The sequence below is a fragment of the Pongo pygmaeus genome, chromosome 14, assembly GCF_028885625.2.
Source record: "Pongo pygmaeus isolate AG05252 chromosome 14, NHGRI_mPonPyg2-v2.0_pri, whole genome shotgun sequence".
NCBI lineage: Eukaryota > Metazoa > Chordata > Mammalia > Primates > Hominidae > Pongo > Pongo pygmaeus.
Genome location: NC_072387.2, coordinates 114064776 through 114084556, shown reverse-complemented (window position 1 = coordinate 114084556; position 19781 = coordinate 114064776). Strand labels below are relative to the sequence as shown.

Here is a 19781-nt window from a genome sequence, read left to right as displayed (position 1 = left end):
AGTCTTCACAGTGATAACAGCATGAGCCTAAATTAACTCCAGAATATTAGAGCATAATTTACAGGTAAGTGTGCGGTAATGATGAAGGTATGAATTGTTCAGCGTGTTGAAGTGCCAGATAGAATCTTCTTTCCCATCTTGGTTGACTTTTCCATTGGTATCACTCTGGCTAAGTAGAGATTATAAAAACATGTAAGTTTGATCAAGAAAAGTAAGTAGTAACAGCGGGGAATCAACTGAATGCCACTGGAGATCCAGAAATCGCTGGAGAATTTTAAGCGTTTCATTTTTTCATGAAGAAATAACAATTTTTATTATTTTTTTTTTACCTTAGTTCTAAGGCACATTACAAAAAAATGAGAGGAGAAAGTTGTCAGTTCTGTTCTGACAGGCCTCTGCTACTGAACAGTGGGATTTTTCTTCACATCAAATCCACAGGCGCAGAAGACTTGCATATCCTGGGGTACCAAATCTTCAGAATCTTGACTTAAGAAAGTCAGAATTGGAAACAGAGCTGCTACAATGGCAATGACGAGCTGCTCAGCTCCTGAAACAAATTTTCTTGGTCCTACAGCAATGGATCTGCAAATTAATTTTCTTTCTTTGCTGGAATCTGTTATGTTACATCCACTCATGGGCAGTCACCTAGAGGCTTCCCCACCACCGGCCCAGACACAACTCCTTCATTCCTATGTTGCTTTAGAAATGTACATGGATGCTTTCTTTTTAATAAAAAAAATAAACTTAGTCTATAAAAGATATGCACTTGTAATGAAAGTTCTATTAAATGGAAATATAAGTGAGAGAATTTCAGTGAAAAAATGTTTAATTTTGTCTTAGGTTTTTGACATTTGGAGATACTTTCATTTTATTCAGTTGGAAATGTACACCCAGCAAAGACAGCTTATTATTTCTAGTTAACTTGTATTTGGAAATTGGGTAACTAACACCAGATAGTCTTGCATAATTAGTTTAAATAACTGCATAATAAACCTAATCATCGAATGGGAATAGTAGGCATTTCTAAAATTCATTAATTCACTCATTGTGTTTCTTTATTCAACGTAAGTTTATTAAGCACCAACTAAGCACTATGCTCAACATGTCATCCCTTTATTAGAGAACACTGCCAACTGATTATATATCATTTGACAGTGTTTAGAGTCACACATTTATCCCATAATATTGATTGATCACCTATCATGGATGCAATTCTTACATCAGTTTGATGTCTTGTAGCAGTCAACAACACAGAACAAACAACATAATCCCTGCCTTTGTAGAGTTCACATTCTAGTATTGTTTAGAGGAAAGTAACCGATAAACATAATAAATAAGTACCTTATGGATTTTTGAGGTGATAATTGGTAAGAAAAAAAATAGAGCGGTGTGTGGGTGGGGGTGGGGAGCTGCAAATATAAATAGGACAATCAGGGTAGGCCTCTTATTAACTAGAAAAAATTTGCCATTTTCTGTGTTGTCTGACCAGAAGCGCTGATACAATCTTTCCACCCTCCACCCTTAATCTTTACAAAACAAAGAAAATCATGGAAACTCTCAAGCTAGTGTTTAAACTGGCCGTCCCTTTCTAAGTCAGTGACCACACTCTCAAACACACACACACACATACACACACACCCCACCCCGCCACACGCACACACATACACACACACCACACCACACAAGCAGGAAGCAGAAGGACGTAGGATGGCTGCAGTGGCCAGCTATACCAGAAAATGTGGTCTACATAGACAAAGGTCTAGAAAGAGGGATTGAGACCCCTTTTCCTGACAAGTACAGCCTTGTTAAACTCAAGTTTTTAAAGTTTAATCTCACTGGCAATCCAAAAAAGTATTGCAATGTATATTTTTTAAAATTTCTCTAATTGAGATTTCCTTTTTAAATGATATTGCTCAATGCTGGTGGGGCTACACTGAGAAGGCAAAGCTTCTATTTAGTGAAGAAACATAAGTGATGTAATATTGCTGGGAAAGAATTTAGGAATATAGAACAGGGGCTTGAAGTATTTATTTAAATGACATGATCCATTTTAAGAGTTCACACTAAAGTCAGACCCATTATTGTGTAAAGATTCTTACAATAGCTTAACTTGGAAAAGGTAAGCCTGGAAACAACTTTGTAAGTATAGTAACAGTAGCATACTTAAATAAATTATAATGTATTCAAACATAGACTATCAGATAACTATAAAAGTAATATTTAGGCCAGGTACAGTGGCTCATGCCTGTAATTGCAGCACTTTGGAAGGCCGAAGTTGGAGGATCCTTTGAGTCCAGGCATTTGAGACCAGCCAGGGTAACATAGCGAGACCCTATCTCTACAAAAAATACAAAAATAAAGTGGGAGGATCACTTTAGCCTGGGAGGTTAAGGCTGCAGTGAGCCAAGTCATGCCAATGCACTCAACCTGGGGGACACAGTGAGATCTCATCTCAAGAAAAACAAAGTAATATTTTAGTAATATACAAAAATATGTGAATCAACTTACATTAAAAAATGTAATTTGCACTATGAACTCAAAATATATGAAGTTTAATACAATAAAGAACCCTAAAGATAATCAATAAAATGTTATTTTTTGAATAAAGTGCTTATGGCTGACTAATTTTTGTTTTATATTTATTTTTTTCTACTTTGTAAATTTTCACTAGTGAAAGGCGTTACTTTTACAGCTAAAATATTTTTAAAAGTTTGTTGTTCAGCAACTGACACTCTTAAGATTGAATAACAAAGGGCTGGGCGCGGTGGTTCATGCCTGTAATCCCAGCACTTTGGGAGGCTGAAGTGGGTGGATCACCTGAGGTCAGGAGTTCGAGACCAGCTTGGCCAACATGGCGAAACCTTGTCTCTACTAAAAATACAAAAAATTAGGCGTGGTGGCAGGTGCCTGTAATTCCACCTACTCAGAAGGCTGAGGGAGGAGAATCGCTTGAGCCCGGGAGGCAGAGGTTGCAGTGAGCAGAGATTACGCCATTGCACTCCAGCCTGGGCAAAAAGAGTGACACAATGTCGCAAAAAACAAAAAAAAAGAATAACAAAAATTCTTCCTCACTTCATGAGCAACTATTAAAATTAAATTAAATTTTAATTTAATTAAATCATAATTAACAATTAAAATGTAGTATTCTCAGAAAAGCAGATTACATCTCAATTTCTTTACACAAGACCCCAAAGATATATTCTGGGAAGCTGACAGATACCCTGTATTTTTGGTTTAATTTTCCATTTTTACTTAGTTAAAAATCAAACCAGTACTGACATTTAAAAAGTAGTACACATGATCACATAACTGGGGTGCTCTCTCCTTGGGACAGCAGGGATAGGGGACAGTAAGAGGAGTGAATGTCTCCCTCTGCATGAGCAAGCTCTCCACTCACAGTAGTCCCCCTTCTTGCTGCGATGGACGCACTTTTTTGCTCCTCCGACCTGTGAACCCACAGCCTGGTAGCCCTCTGGAGCCCTGCTGCCTCTCCCCATCTCCTTCTTTACACTCTGGGCATCCTCTTCCAGATGGGTGTCATCCTTTAACAGGTTTTCCTTCTCATTTTCCTGCAAGCTATTTGTTCCATTTTTTTTTCCATGGAAGGGTCCTTCCACCTTTCCTTTGGCTGTTATGTTTCTTCATTTAATGTTTTTAATGGGATCCCAGGAAGGAAAGGATATAGCGCACGAGAGCTGAGTTAACCACTGATATGGTTTGGCTCCGTGTCCCACCCAAATCTCATGCTGAGTTGTAATCCCTAACTTTGGGGGAGGGACCTAGTGGGAGGTGATTGGATCATGGGGGTTTCTAATGTTGCCCTTGTAATATGTATTTTTCAACAAGGGGATCAAGCTTGTAGCTCTGTTGAAGAAACTGACTCTATTATATACCACCAAAATATTTTAAAAATACAAAGAGAATCTATCATAATTTTTGAAGAATAGGTACCTCATTCTGATATGAGTGCTTTTCTTTTGAACATTAATCACTAAGTGAAAAGATAAAGGATAAATATTAATTATCACTCATTAGGATTTTAGGTCTGTCAGAGCAGGGTTTCATTTGACATGCCCATCACTGTTTCTAACTGCCTCAAACAGTGAATGGCACAAGGCAGATGCTTGATACATAATAATCGAATATGCCTGATAAAAATTTCTAACTGGAGGTTAAGGAAGCCTCTGAAGTCACAAGAAGAAATCAGGTTAGAAAGTTAATGATCTTCCCCACAGTTCTTGCTATGTTGAGACTAAGCCATATAATTTTCATTTCTTCCTAAACATCCTGAGAGAATAAGAGTGAGGTGAGGCTGGCAAATACAGATGACCCCAAAGTGCTTCTGAGTCACACTTGCTTTGGAGAGCAGAGCTTCAACTCAGAGCTCAGAGCTGCAGGCTCAGAGGTCATCAAAATCTCCCCTCCCAGCCACTCCCTTGAATGAACCCCCTGCCCATCGCGGCTTCAGCTCCTGCCCAGCACTCAAAGTAGCTCTGCCGGTAACACCGGCAGACAATGGAATTGCAGGAAGAGATAATATTTGTTCCAGGGATGCTGGCCTAAACACCCTGAAAAGCAAAAAGAAAAAGGAAGTTTCTCAAGAGCCAGGTCATAGATGAAGCTGTCTCTTCACACTAAATGCACCACCATGTTTGTCTTATAACTTGAGTGTGTCTTTCTTCCTTATAGACCCAACTTTTCTAAAACATCTGGCTTCCTGGGAATGGCTAATATTTTATATCCACTTGTATTTCTGTGTAAATAGAAATCAGAAAATGTCTAGAAATTCAGGTGTAAAGCAGGGAGACAATACAACGGGAAAATGACCAGAGACTTTGTGTGCTTTGCTGGTGCTTTGTCTCCCTTTCCACTTAAATCTATAGTGTGTGGGGATAAAACATATGCAAGCCAGCAGAGGACTGACACGTTCCTATTGACGTAGTAGGAAAGTTCCCTTTCTCCACCCTGCTGACCCTCGGAATACTACCAAGGATGTCTGTCCCAGGCTTTCTGGGAGTAAATTGAGGCCAAATGTGAGTCTCTGTGGAGAGGAGATGGTCATAATTTTTCTCACGTTGCATATGATTGCATATCATTTGTTCTACTTCAAATTACATATAATGGAAAACCTTTTATCTGTACAGTCCTCTGTAGGGTGCTCAGAGGAAAAATGCAGACAAGACAGATGATAAATGCATAGATAATCAAATAGGGAGAATCTGCTTCTCGTTCTTTCACTCATAGAAGGACATGAGAGTCAGAGCTGTGTGGAACTACCAATTTTCACATTCTTTACATTCACTTGAAAACTTAGCTTTTATAGTAATTTGAAACTTAATCCAAGGCATGGTATTTCCATCAGCAAACAAATTAAACAAGGAATATAGCTCTGAGTTTTCATGAGCTCTCACTAACATTGCTTGCAGTACATACAAAATAAGCTTCTGAATATTAGTCTCAATTAATTATTTAAAACAGAATTATATTTCAAATGCAATCGAATCAAGCTACTAAAGAACTCTAACTGTCAGTTTTAAAATGAATAATCTATCTCTGGTTTATCAATATTTTAATCAGCTTTGCATATACATCTTGTTAAATGTATTACTTTCTGAGTTCTCTATGTCTTTCTATATTTATATCTCTATAAAATTCTCTCTTATTTTACTTCCTCTGTGAAGGTAAATAGGGAATGGGTCTTCTTCCTTGACATACACTTTCTCTAATCGAATGAAATGTAGATTTATGCACCCATTTTCTCTAATATTTAATAGTAAATCTCTACATGGGGTTATAGGGAGAAAGCCAAGGCATGATGTCCCACACAGGTCCCTGAACACTCCTCTTCATGCTGACTCGGTCTCTCACAGACCCTTCACTGTGTGGAATAACATGTCCCTTTTGGTGAATCAAAGAGTTGTATAGTGTTGGTGCAGAAAGAGAACATGGAGAAGTGAACTAGGCAATGAGTTGTTTAAGGTAGCAACCTGGAAGTAATCTTTGGGTATTTCATTGCCCTATCTGCCAATATAATGTATCCTAATAGTTAAAAAATATAACCCCAACATTTCTCTTAAACTACCAACTTTTGGTCTCCTCTGCTTACCCTATTTGCAGAGATAATATTTCATTAACTCCGTTGAAGTTTTTAATGGATTTTTTGGTTTCTTCTTTGTCCCCTTAGAATTCAGCATTTATTTACAATAATAGTCATTATTTTAAAATCTAAGTCAAACCATGGAATCAACCCCCACATATCTCTGTTGTAAAAATAAAATAAAATATTATGAGACAATGATTTGTAAAAATCATATCATACAAATATATTTGTACCTTATTCTCAGAAGAAACCAATTTTACTTCACTGAAGCTTCAGGCAAAACACTTCATACGACCTTTTGAACTCTTCAATGCTATCCAAAAAATTTTCATCATCTATATTAAAAACAAGAAAGTATTTAGCTTTCTATTCCTATAAAACTGTTAAAGAGCAGGGGTTCAATTCTATGGACAACCTAATGTGGATTTTGCAGATGCTATGCGTGTTTAAATATTTGCAATAGTATTACTGCCACAATAAAAGAAAAGCAAACCAACGTTATCGACATAATCAAATCTGATTTTTAAAAAAGAAAGGTAAACTTTCATAAGAACACACTGTAATCACTGGACTTCTGAAGTATGGAAATCTTCTCGTGAGCTAAGAACTTCTGAATGGTGTGCTTCATCAAATACTTTAGGCAATACAGCTTTTATACTGGAAGTTTATGTTGGTAATTCAATCTTCTCACTTCGTGTTTGTGAAAAGTCTTGATCATATACTATTTTAATAAAACATTAAATGAATACATCTAAAATTGTATACCTCTTACAGCATCAAGTACCATGTAATGCAGAGGTAATTCCTCAAATTCTGTTGTTGATTGGATGATGGCATTCCTTTTGGTGAATGCGGCAAGCTTTCTAAAATTATTATTTTCATGTCTTCTTTTTTATCTTAATTTTATTTATTTTATATTATCATTCTGATTCTTCTATCACCCACATTGGTGGGAATACAAAATATTCTGTTACATGTTGTAATTAAACCTCACAGGTATCTTTCTTTCATTGCAAGTTGCTTTTTGCCCTAAGGAGTTCTGTGTACCATTTGCCCTATATTGCAAAAGCATCTTAAGAGAATATCATTTTTTTGTCAGCGCTCAAAAAGGATTTCTCTGTTTCTGAACCAGTTTTCATGTTGATTTCTTGGTTTAAGATTACAGAGGAATACACAGTGGAATCACTGAACAGAGATAAAACAGGTCTTGAGTTTTGATTTTTTGTAGTTAGCTGTTGATGCTGTATTTTTATTCTCCCGTAATCATGACCATGGGCAGAAAGTAAGCATCCTTGTGGCTCCTTGTGCTGATTCTAGAGCTTTCTTAGGTACTGAAACTCCTCCAGATTTTAGGCTTTATAAAAGGATCTTTGTTTCAGATCCCTACTTTGGACAGTGTGAGACCGCATTTCCCAGATTAGGATACACACTAGTCAATAGTGGCATCAATTCTGTTTACCAATCTGACTTTGAGGTCCACATTTGTTTTTGAATATGGGTATAATTTTGCTATTGATTTTATAGTTTTTAAAATTTAATCAACTTTATTTTTTACAGAAGTTTTAAGTTTATACAAAAATTAAACGGAAAATGAAGTAATCGTAAGTTCCTAACCTCAAACGCACACAGCCTCCCCCACTGTTGACCTCTTGCACCACAATGGTGCATTTGTTACAACCAATGAACCCACACTGGTACATCACCACCCAAAGTCCTTAGTTTACATTAGGGTTCAATCTTGGTGCTGTACATTCTATGGGTTTTGCCAAATATATAATGACACATCACCACTGTAGTATCTAAAGATCACCTTAAATATATTTTTTATCCATTATTTCTATATTTTTTTAGTTAGGCAAAAGGAAAAGGAGTCAATGCTAACTTAGATGAGCATCAATATAGATGACTTTCTCCAGGATTTATATTTCATTATTATTAAATAAAAACATATTTTCCAAGCTTTTAGTAGAAATATGACATACAAAGGTAAAAAAAATCCAGTAAGCTTCAAGGTTTTAAAGTTTCAATGATGATATGGTTAATGGAAATGTTTTTCATGATTATGAACATCCTTCAATATCACACAACTTTCGCTGAAGAACTTGTTGTATACATTAAATCTGTTTGGCATGGACACACTGTGGTGTATATCATTGCAATCTAAACTTTTATACTCTGCATCTTAGCAGTGATGCAGTAATACAGAATCAGACACTCAGCATTATTGCATTATTGTATGTTTCATAGTTTTATAATTGCCATATGAATTACATAATGTTAAATAATATTTAAGATATTTCCATAAAATTCCTTATTGCTTTCTTATTTTGAAGATTAAGCACTAGTAAAAATGTCAACAGTAAAAACAGAAATAATACACATATATGTAATTCTCCATTTACATATTAAAACAATACATCATTTAAATTCACATCTATAAAATGTTAAAAAAGAGATCTGATCTTTATATGGGTACAGTAATGCTATATATTGGTAGCTTTTAATCCACTTTTTAAAATAAAAGTAGAACTATTACAAATAATTGTTTTTAAAGTTATATTGTCTTTGGATGTAATTGATTTGGCATTAACTCATAAAAAAAAAAAACAGGTGAATGTGCCTTCTAAGCTAATGAAGTGGTATTTTCACCATTATGTCACTAAATGCTCTAGGCCTTATCCTGAACTTTTCAACTCACAAGTGCATCTTGACTAAGACTCTAGAGAGAGAGAGTCTATGTAGATAGAGAGACAGAGAGCTGTATATATATACATATGTATATATATATACACACACACATACTCTCTTGATAGTATCTAGATAGCATATAGACAGAGAGCTGTACATGTGTATATACAGCTATTTGTCTCTATATATACACATATAGATAGCTGTGTATATATATAGGTCTATATATATATACACATATGTATACTATATATACATATATAGCTTCTGAGATATCTGCTGTGCCTATATGATCTGTAGCAGAAAAAACTTCTCAAAAAGACAGCCAATTGCTTAGCAATATTAAAAACATTTGTACATTTAAGTAATATCTTATTAAAATTTGCATTCAAAAAATAGTTGTCATGCACAATGTTCTCTTTAAAATAAATCCAAAAACAGATTTTATTTTTCCTTAATTTTTGAGAAATTATCAGGCTAATTGTAATTTGGGAAATATCCAAAGAAAGCAGGTTGATAGATTGTTAATAAAAGATCTAAAAATATTAACAAATATGCTCTAATAGATGATGTGAATAATTTGTTAGTTAAATATGTGTGTTCTCCAGTGTTTGTCATTTGACATGTTTTATATTGCTCTTGACATTAAAAATTTTACGATTAACATGATCAACATTAAGCAAATATTTCTGAGTGGAAACAACTTTCTAAGTATAACTACAGGCTGTGGAATCTCACTGCCACAATAGTTATTATATGTTTATGTAAGACCTCTTTTATAAACCTGAAGACTATTAGGTTTCTAATGGGTACTGAAAAAATTAACTGTTGAAACATTCTGAGGTTGGACACCACAAAATGCAAAATTTCTCTTAGTTTATTGGATAGTTTGGTGCCAAACCCCAGGACCTGTTTCAGCCACATTAAGTTCATATGTAAGAGTACAGGGTATGGAGTATGAAGTAGTGAAGATTTAACAAGGATTGTTAATACCAAAGGAATCGACAAAGTGGGCAGGGCAAAGGTTAATGCAGCTGAGTTGTTGTGATCACTGACCCATCAATTAAAGCTGAGTAGAAGAGAAACGTTAGAATGAGGAGAATAGAAAAATGGAAGATCCTAGTAAGTTTGAGGTCCATGAAGAGTTATAGTTGCGAGAGAGCTCTCAGGGAGCCCAGTACTTACAATTAAGATTATGAAGGGTTTGCAACTATTAGTAATAGCAAGATCTGTATGTGTATGTGTGTGTTTAAAGATTTATGAAGTCTTATGTTCTACTATTCTCATGTAGAAACATTGTTTGCTTTAGTAAAATTAAATTTTTTACTTCATTACCCAATGATCACACACTCCTTCCACTCATTACTTGGTGCTCCTTGTTGTCCCCAAATTGTGTAATTCTGCTAGAGTTTTTCTTCTCCTTCATGAGCAATTTATTTGTGTCTCTGGGTATAAGCTATCTCTCATTTCTCATTTCTCATCATTTACATTACCTAATATTAATATAAAATTGTGTAAGTTTCAAAGAGATTTTTCATGTCTTAATTAATATAAGCATTACCTACAGTTATGAACTTATTACTGATATAGATATCAAATACATATCAAGTTCATATTAACAGGTGTATTCAGCATTTGATGAAAAAATATGAATAAGTGAATTTAAAAAATAATAAATACATGAGTGAATATAAGAAGCAATGGAAGTAATCTTTTTCTTTTAAAATTCTCTAGATAGTACTAGGACCAAGAGCATCGGATGGACTGGACAGTTGACGTGATGTTTGGCATTTTAGTATTATTGCTTTCTACATCATCAGTTCACATGTATGTAGTAAACTGACTTACGACACAGAAGACATGAGTTTGATATCTCTCTATTATTTAATAATGGATATATTTCAAAAATGACCCTAGAACTCATATGCACATTCTGTCTGTTCTTAAAAAAATGTGCCACTGCTCAATATAACTGTGATATGGGCACTGAATTAAAAAGGTTTGTATTCTGGCACCACTGGTTACCAACTGTGAAATCGTGGGCAATCCTTTTGAAACTCTCCTTTATCATGAATCTTTGTTAATTGTAATAATACTGTAATTATTGCATAGCTAAAATAATCTTTTATCTTTTATTTTATGGTACTCTAAAGAATTATTAAATGTTCTCATTATCACATTTTACTAATTTTGAGCAAATTAATGCTTCCATTTGTTAGTGTCTCTATTAAATATTCTCATTTTACCTTTTAAATATCCAAGTATTACAAATCAGCCAAAATCAGATTCAATAAATATATTGGTAATTAACATTCAAAAAGTCTAATAAACTTAAAAATACAGATATAGTAGTCATCCTTTTTTTGCTAATATTTTGCTTGTTAATGTTTGATGGTTTTAAAATTAAATTTTTTCATATTGTGAAAAGTGAAACTTCCTTTATATTTCATGACTTTGCTGGGATACATTATGTATTCCTTTCTTCTTTATCTGTTAATGGTTTATATCATTCCAATGACAAAAAATAGCAGCATTATTTATTATTCAATTATATTCTCCACTATATTACATTAAGTTGCTATTTTATAGCTGAGAAGGTTTATTTCTAAAGACTCTGTAGAAATAATCTCACCATATCTGTATTACAAACAGAGAACATTGATTATTTTCAAGAGAAAGAATTAATAGAACTCACTCTCAGTGCTGGTGGTCTAGAGCTAAAGAGTTGAAAATACAGACTATACATCATGGAAAGTTCAGTGTCTACTGCCCTAAATGGAATTCAGTATTGGACGATAGTGAAGTCATAAAGAATTAGTGTTACAATAGGTTTGTATTCTGGCACCACTGGTTACCAACTGTGAAATCGTGGGCAATCCTTTTGAAACTCTCCTTTATCAGGAATTCTTGTTAATTGTAATAATACTGTAATTATTGCACAGCTAAAATGATCTTTTATCTTTTATGGTACTCTAAAGAAGTATTAAATGTTCTCATTAAATGTTCCCATGATATCCAGATACTTCACTTTACATGGCTATTCATTTCTCATTTGTTTAATAATCTAAAATAATAAATGACTATGCATCAAATATTTTGCTGATTTTTTAGCTAATGAACCAGTTTAATCTGGGGGTTCTAAGCCTAATTACTTAAATACACATAAAATAAATACTACAGTATAATATGATTAAGCCTGTAACACATAGATGAAGAAATCACTGGAAAATAGAGGTGTGGAAAAAAGCCTGGAAGAATTCAGAAACATTTCACATTCATTCGAAAAATTAATATTTTATAATTAGGTCTTGCAGAGAAAACAGTTTAGAAGGTCATTCTGCGCAATAGCAAAGGCATGCACAAATTCAGAAAGGACGTGTTCTTGGGTCTTGCACATTCTAAGTGATGGGCTTCGAAAATGACCACTCATATAGCTGGAATCATCTCAGTGCTATTGCCATGTAGAGAGGATGATTGAGGAGTAATTTGTATATGTAAAAATACAATGCTGAAGCTTACAAGGAGGAAGCATTACCTGTATGTAGAATCAAATGCTAAAACCTTTAAGCATCAAATTAAATTTAATTTATTAATGCTTTTTTATTTTACTGCATTTAGAAATTAGTACTTTTAAAGTAGATATTTATCACTCTTGGCAAATTTATAATATTCCTGTCTCTTTTTAAAAATCTATCGAAGACAGCTATATTCTGTGCTATGAACAGCTGAATCTATGAAGTAGAGAGACTTGGAAGAAGGTCCCAGCTGCACCCTGCAAAAACTGTGAATTGTTAAACTTCTCTAGGCCAAAAGTTTCCCATGAATAAAATCAACTATTACAGCAGGAAGATAACATCCATCCTTCATCTGCACACAGAGACACTATAAGGCAAAATGCAACAATCAGGGAGTCGCAGTTCATAAGCCTTATAGGAACACCCAAGGACGGGGTTATTGCTTTTTTCTTTTACAAGGAAATTCTTTGTCTTATTTTTAAAAAAATGCAACAGAGGAGCAACTTCATTGGGCATAAGGAAAACAAGCTGACTTGGAAGTCTGCTCTAATATCCAGATATTATCATTCAAATAATGTTTATATATATGATTCAAATTAATCAAATGCTTCATTTTTAAAGTGCTTTGAGTTCCTTTTGTAAGTGCATTTGCATCCTTTAATATGAAAGTAAGTTATTGTTCCATAAGTAATTAGATCTATTTTATTTTTATTTATTTTGCTATGTTGGTATCTTATAGTTTGTTTTTGCTATTTTTTTTTTTCATATGATTCTTTGGGCAGTTGGGTTAGGGAATTTGATTTACTCTTTTGTCACTGTTCTACTATGTCTCCTTGGTAAATATTATTTTCTCCTAGGGCTTCAGCAATTGAGTTGAAACCTCAGTGTTACATTTCCTCTCTTCGATGGTTTGTATTAGTCCATTTTCATGCTGCTGATAAAGCCATAGGTGAGATTGGGAAGAAAACGAGGTTTAATGGGCTTACAGTTCCATGTGGCTGGGGAGGCCTCACAATCGTGGTGGAAGGCAAGGAAGAGCAAGTCACACGTTACATGTATGGCAGCAGGAAAAGAGAGAGCTCGTGCAGGGGAACTCCTCTTTATAAAACAATCAGACCTCATGAGACTTATTCACTATCAGGGGAGCAGCACAAGAAGGACACACCCCCATGATTAAGTTACCTCTGACTGGGTTCCTCCTACAACACATGGGAATTGTGGGAATTACAATTCAAAATGAGCTATGGGTGGGGACACAGCCAAACTATATCATTCCTCCCCTGGCCCCTCCCAAATATCATGTCCTCATTTTTCAAAACCAATCATGCCTTCCCAACAGTCCCCCAAAGTCTTAACTCATTTTGCATCAACTCAAAAGTCCACAGTCCAAAGTCTCATCAGAGACAAGGCAGGTCCCTTCTGCCTACGAGCCTGTAAAATCAAAAGCAAGTTAGTTGCTTCCTAGATACAATGGGGGTACAGACATGGGTAAATACAGCCATTCAAAATAAGAGAAACTGGCCAGAGCAAAGGGGCTACATGTCTCATGCAAGCCTGAAATCCAGTGGTGCAGTCAAATCTTAAAGCTCCAAACTGATCTCCTTTAACTCCATGTCTCACATCCAGGTCACTCTGATACAAGAGGTGGGTTCCCATGGTCTTGGGCAGCTCCACCCCTATGGCTTTGCAGGGTACAGCCTCCCTTCTGGCTGCTTTCACAGGCTGGTGTTGAGTGTCTGTGACTTTTCCAGGTGCATGGTGCAAGCTGTGAGTGGATCTACAATTCTGGGGTCTGGAGGACGGTGGCCTTCTTCTCACAGCTCCACTAGGCAGTGCCCCATTAGGGACTCTGTGTGGGGGCTCCAACCCCACATTTTGTTTCTGCACTGCCCTAGCAGAGGTTCTCCATAAGGTCCCCACCCCAGCAGCAAACTTCTGCCTGGGAATTCAGGCATTTCCATACATCCTCTGAAATCTAGGTGGAGGTTTCCAAATCCCAGTTGTTGACTTCTGCGCACCCATAGGCTCAACACCACTTGGAAGCTGCCAAGACTTGGGGCTTGCACCCTCTTAAGCCAATGGCTTGAGCTCTATGTTGGCCCCTTTTAGCCATGGCTGGAGGGCATGAGATGTAGGACACCGAGTCCCTAGGCTGTACACAGTACTGGGACCCTGGTCCTTGCCCATGAAACCATTCTTTCTTCCTAGACCTTTGGGCCTGTGATGGGAGGGGCTGCAATGCAGACTTCTGATATGCCGGGGAGACATTTTCCCCATTGTCTACGGTATTAACATTCAGCTCCTGATTACTTATGCAAATTTCTACAGCTGGCTTGAATTTCTTCTCAGAAAATGGGATTTTCTATTCTATCATGTTGTCAGGCTGCAAATTTTCTGAACTTTTATGCTCTTCTTCCCTTATAAAACTGAATGTCTTTAACAGCACCCAAGTCACCTCTTGAACGCTTTGCTGCTTAGAAATTTCTTCCAACAGATACCCTAAATAATCTCTCTCAAGTTCAAATTTCCCTAAACCTGTAGGGCAGGGGCAAAACATTGCCAGTCTCTTTGCTAAAACATAACAAGAGTCACATTTATCTAGTTCCCAACAAGTTCCTCATCTCCATGTGAGACCACCTCTACCTGAATTTTATTGTCCATATCACTGTCAGCATATTGGGCAAAGCCATTCAAAAAGTCTGTAGGAGGTTCCAAACTTTCTCACATTTTCCTGTCTTCTTCTAAGCTCCCTAAACTGTTCCAACCCCTGCCTCTACCCAGTTCCAAAATCACTTCCACATTTTGGGGTATTTTTTAAGCAGTGCCCCACTCTACCGGTACCAATTTACTGTATTAGTCTGTTTTCATGCTGATAATAAAGGCATACCCAAGAGTGGCAAGAAAAAGAGGTTTAATGGACTTATGTGCTCCACGTGGCTGGGGAGACCTCACAATCATGGTGGAAGGCCAGGAGGAGCAAGTCATGTCTTACATGGATGGTGGCAGGTAAAGAAAGAGCTTGTGCAGGGGACCTCCTCCATATAAAACCATCAGATCTCATGAAACTTATTCACTATCATGGGAACAGCATGAGAAAGACCCACTCCCATGATTCAATTACCTCCCACTGGGTTCCTCCCATAACATGTGCGAATTGTGGGAGTTACAATTCAAGATGAGATTGGTTGGGACATAGCCAGAAAATATCACTGGTAGTCATGCTACTGTCTAGGTGTGAAGGAAAGGATGCAGTTATGATTACTGCTTCTGTTGACCAGCATCTGCTCAGAGCCCTATAACTGAAATGATGCTCCCTGTACTATATGTCAATAAAGCCCAATATTGGTGTTGACTGAATTTATTACAAAAGCCCCTTTTTAGAGACTCATACAGATAGATGGACTCCAAATATCCCTTACTAAATAAGAAAGCTTAAATTATCATTCTTATGTTATTATATAGGTACTCAAACATTGTTTTTCTGCTTCTAGTTGCAATAAATACTATTATAATTGCACAAGCACTAGAAATTAACTCACCATTCTGGTTTTGCTGTATTTCCTAATTTCATCTTATTGTTCCTTAATTCTTTATTGCTAATTTTATATTGTACTTTAAAAATTAAATATATATACAAAAAGAAGAAAAAGCTTGTGTGCAATACAATCAGATTTCTAAATTTAGAAGACTACAAAAACATGAATTTAAGAAATCTTTTCTACAGTGAACCTATACATTTTCTAATCAATATCCATATTTCATATTCTTGTAGAACATGAAAAGAAAGACTTCACATATTAAAACATTTTTCCCCCTAAACTTTACTGTGTTGTGGTGAACTTTAGCCATAAGACAGAAAAATTTTTCTTAGATTCTAGTTTTAAGTTATAATTAATTTGTTCCTCAAGACACTATTTTAGATGGTACACATAAATATTATTTGCTATAGCTCAAAAAACAAAAATCATGCAGTAACAATTTGTTGAAAAGTCAGACACCATGAGATTCACTTACAGTTATGATGTAGCAATCACAAAAAAACGGTTGTTCTACCCTAATTCCAGAAACAGGAAGGCTAACTAAGCATTTAAAAGTGATAGATTTGATTGTTTAGTCCATTAAAATTGTTGTTGCAAAAAAAAGAAAAACAATAAGCCATAGTACAAAAAGTGATGAGCCCTTGTTAGTGAGAGGTGAAGCCAGTTGGGCTTCTGTGTCAGGTGGGGACTTGGAGAACTTTTCTGTCTTGCTAAAGGATTGTGAACAAAACAATCAGTGGTCTGTGTCTAGCTAAATGTTTGTAAACGCAACAATCAGCATTCTGTAAAAAAGCACCAATCAGCACTCTGTGTCTAGCTAAAGGTTTGTAAACGCACCAATCAGTACTCTGTGTCTAGCTAAAGGTTTGTAAACGCACCAATCAGTGCTCTGTAAAAACACACCAATCAGCACTCTGTAAAATGGACCAATCAGCCGGACGTGGGCAGGGCCAAATAAGGGAATAAAAGCTGGCCACCCCAGCCAGCAGTGCAATCCGCTTGCATCCTCTTCCATGCTGTGAAAGCTTTGTTCTTTCACTCTTCACAATAAATCTTGCTGCTGCTCACTCTTTGGGTCCGCACTACCTTTATGAGCTGTAACACTCACCACTAGGGTCTGTGGCTTCATTCCTGAAGTTAGCGAGACCATGAACCCACCAGGAGGAACGAACAACCCCAGATGTGCCACCTTTAAAAGCTGTAACACTCACTGCGAAGGTCTGCAGCTTCACTCCTGAAGTCAGTGAGCCCACCAGAAGGAAGAAACTCTGGGTACATCTGTATAGCTAAAGGAACAAACTCCAGACACACCATCTTTAAGAGCTGTAACACTCACTGCAAAGGTCTGTGGCTTCATTCTTGAAGTCAGTGAGACCAAGAACCCACTGGAAGGAATAAATTCTGGACACATTAGGATAGAGGAGGGTAGAGGATACCCATGCCTGCTTTCACTCCTGGTTGGTAAGAAACTATGCCGTGGAGAAGAGTCAGGAGAGCCAGCAAACTCTGGAATGAGGACTTAGCAGCTTTATATGGGCTAGCAAGGGATGGAGAAGTCCATAGACCCTCCAAACCCACAGTCAATCCACACCTAAACCCAGATCTTTCCACGGACCTCCACCAAGTGCACATGGGCAGTGTTCCAAGCATTGAGGACAGGCCAGTAGAGTGCAGAGTACCTTCTGTATGTCCTTCTATAAGTGCATGGCAATGCCTATCGGAGGCTGGGCACAGGGACAGAGAGCTGAGGGAGAGCTCCTTGAAGGCCTCCTTCCCATGCTGGGTACAAATAAACTACTGCAAAGGCAAGATCAGAGCAGAAAAAGTCAGAACTTTCTCAATGCATAGAACCCCAGGGACAGAACTAGAGAGCAAAGTGAGTTCCCCACTAGTTCAAAAAGCTGCAATACTGGTTTAAAAAAAGAAATAGATTCAAGTGGTTTGGAAAACTAGTGCGTGGGCTTCATATCTCAATGATCTCTCTAAAGTGTTACTGATACTTGGATTTCAAGCAACATTAAAGGGAAATGCTCTGATTCTTCTTTCAAAATAGTGTAACTATCAGTAAATTGAATCTAAAAATGCTACAACAAACTTGAGAACGAGCTTATGTAGAGAATACATTCACTACATTCACTCAGGTCTACACGTTAGATTACTGACAGGAGTAGCCGTGTGTCCTTTCCTGGGGTGAATATCATGTATGTCATCCTTTATATGCTTTTGTATTTATGCAGTTATACCATTGTCTTCCTAAAAAAGTCCACGTACATTAGTAAAAGCAATTACCAGATATATAACAAGTGACCCATGACCAATAGGAGAAATAGTTAACGGAAGTAGACTCAGAGATGACTCAGATGTTAATACAATCAAACAAAAATCTTAAAGTAAAAATTATGAATATAATAAAACATCTGTATACAAGATGGGCATCATGTTTGAACACATGGGAAATTTAAGCAAGAGACAGAAATAACTTTTAAAAGAATCAAGAGAAGGATAGACATTTTTAAAAGTAAACAGATATTAGAAATTTATTTAATGAGCTTAACAACTACATATAACACACATCAAATTAAAATAACACACATATTTAAAGTAAAAATAATAACAATGGCTATAAAGAATGGGTATGAAAATACTAGTATTGGACAAAACAGAATTCAAGGTAAGGAACATTAGTGGAAATAAAAAGATAGAAGAAAGTAATAATAAGCACGTTCATCAAGAAGGCATAACAGCCCTAAACATGATAAACCTAACAAGGGACTTCAAAATACACAGAGCAAATATGCTAGAACTAAAGGAAGAAATGGACATGCTATGATAATAAATTTGGTATAAAAGAGCGATAATGAGTTAGAACTAGAAATAGAGAGAGAGAGGGAGGGAATTACTAATTACCAATATCAAAAATAAAAGTGTGAACATTATTAAATATCCTGAAAATAAGAACATACTATGAGCAATTACCAATATTAGAAATAAAAGTGTGAACGTCATTAAATATCCTAAAAATAAGAAGACACTATGAACAATTTGTATCAACAAATTTAGCAACTCAGATTAAATACAAACTTTTCTCAAAAGTACAACTTACCAAAACAAAACAAGAGAAAAAAATCAGATAACAATGTATCTATTAATTAAATTGAATTAGTACTAAAAAGTATCTTCTAACAAGGAAAACTACAAACACAGATAGTTTTGTAGATTAATTAGATTAAACATCTAAGGAATAGATACTGTGAAACTAGTATCCACCTTACACAGATTATTTTAGAAGAGGGAACACTTCCCATAACATTTTAAAGTCCACAGCCAACATGATAGCAAAATCTAACAAAGAAATGACAAAATAGGAAAACTATAGATCAACATTCCTAATGAACAGACTCACAAAAATCATTAACTCCACATAGCTAATTTAATCTTGTACTACATAAAAGGGGTAATATATCATGACTAATTTGACTTTATACCAGATATACACCCTTGGTGTAACATTTAAAAATAAATCAATTATTAACAGAATTTAAAAATATACGATCATCTTTTTTTTTTTTAATTATACTTTAAGTTCTAGGGTACATGCGCACAACCTGCAGGTTTGTTACATATGTATACATGTGCCATGTTGGTGTGCTGCATCCATTAACTTATCATTTGCATTAGGTATATCACCTAATGCTATCCCTCCCCCCTCCCCCCATCCCACAACAGTCCCCGGTGTGTGATGTGTGATGTTCCCCTTCCTGTGTCCATGTGTTCTCATTGTTCAATTCCCACCTATGAGTGAGAACATGCGGTGTTTGGTTTCTTGTTCTTGCTATAGTTTGCTAAGAATGATGGTTTCCAGCTTCATCCATGTCCCTACGAAGGACACAGACTCATCCCTTTTCATGGCTACATAGTATTCCATGGTGTATATGTGCC

The 19781-nt window shown here is 36.0% G+C and overlaps 1 long non-coding RNA gene across 1 annotated transcript; it reads right to left on the bottom strand.

Annotated features, from left to right (window-relative positions):
* Positions 1-2019: 2019 nt before the first annotated feature.
* On the bottom strand, positions 2020-16580 carry LOC129011763 (uncharacterized). Its single transcript, XR_008493430.2, has 3 exons — positions 16318-16580; positions 6334-6435; positions 2020-4568 (listed from the first exon to the last, which is right to left on the bottom strand). It is a non-coding gene; the product is annotated as an uncharacterized LOC129011763 (long non-coding RNA).
* Between the last annotated feature and the right edge of the window lie 3201 nt (positions 16581-19781).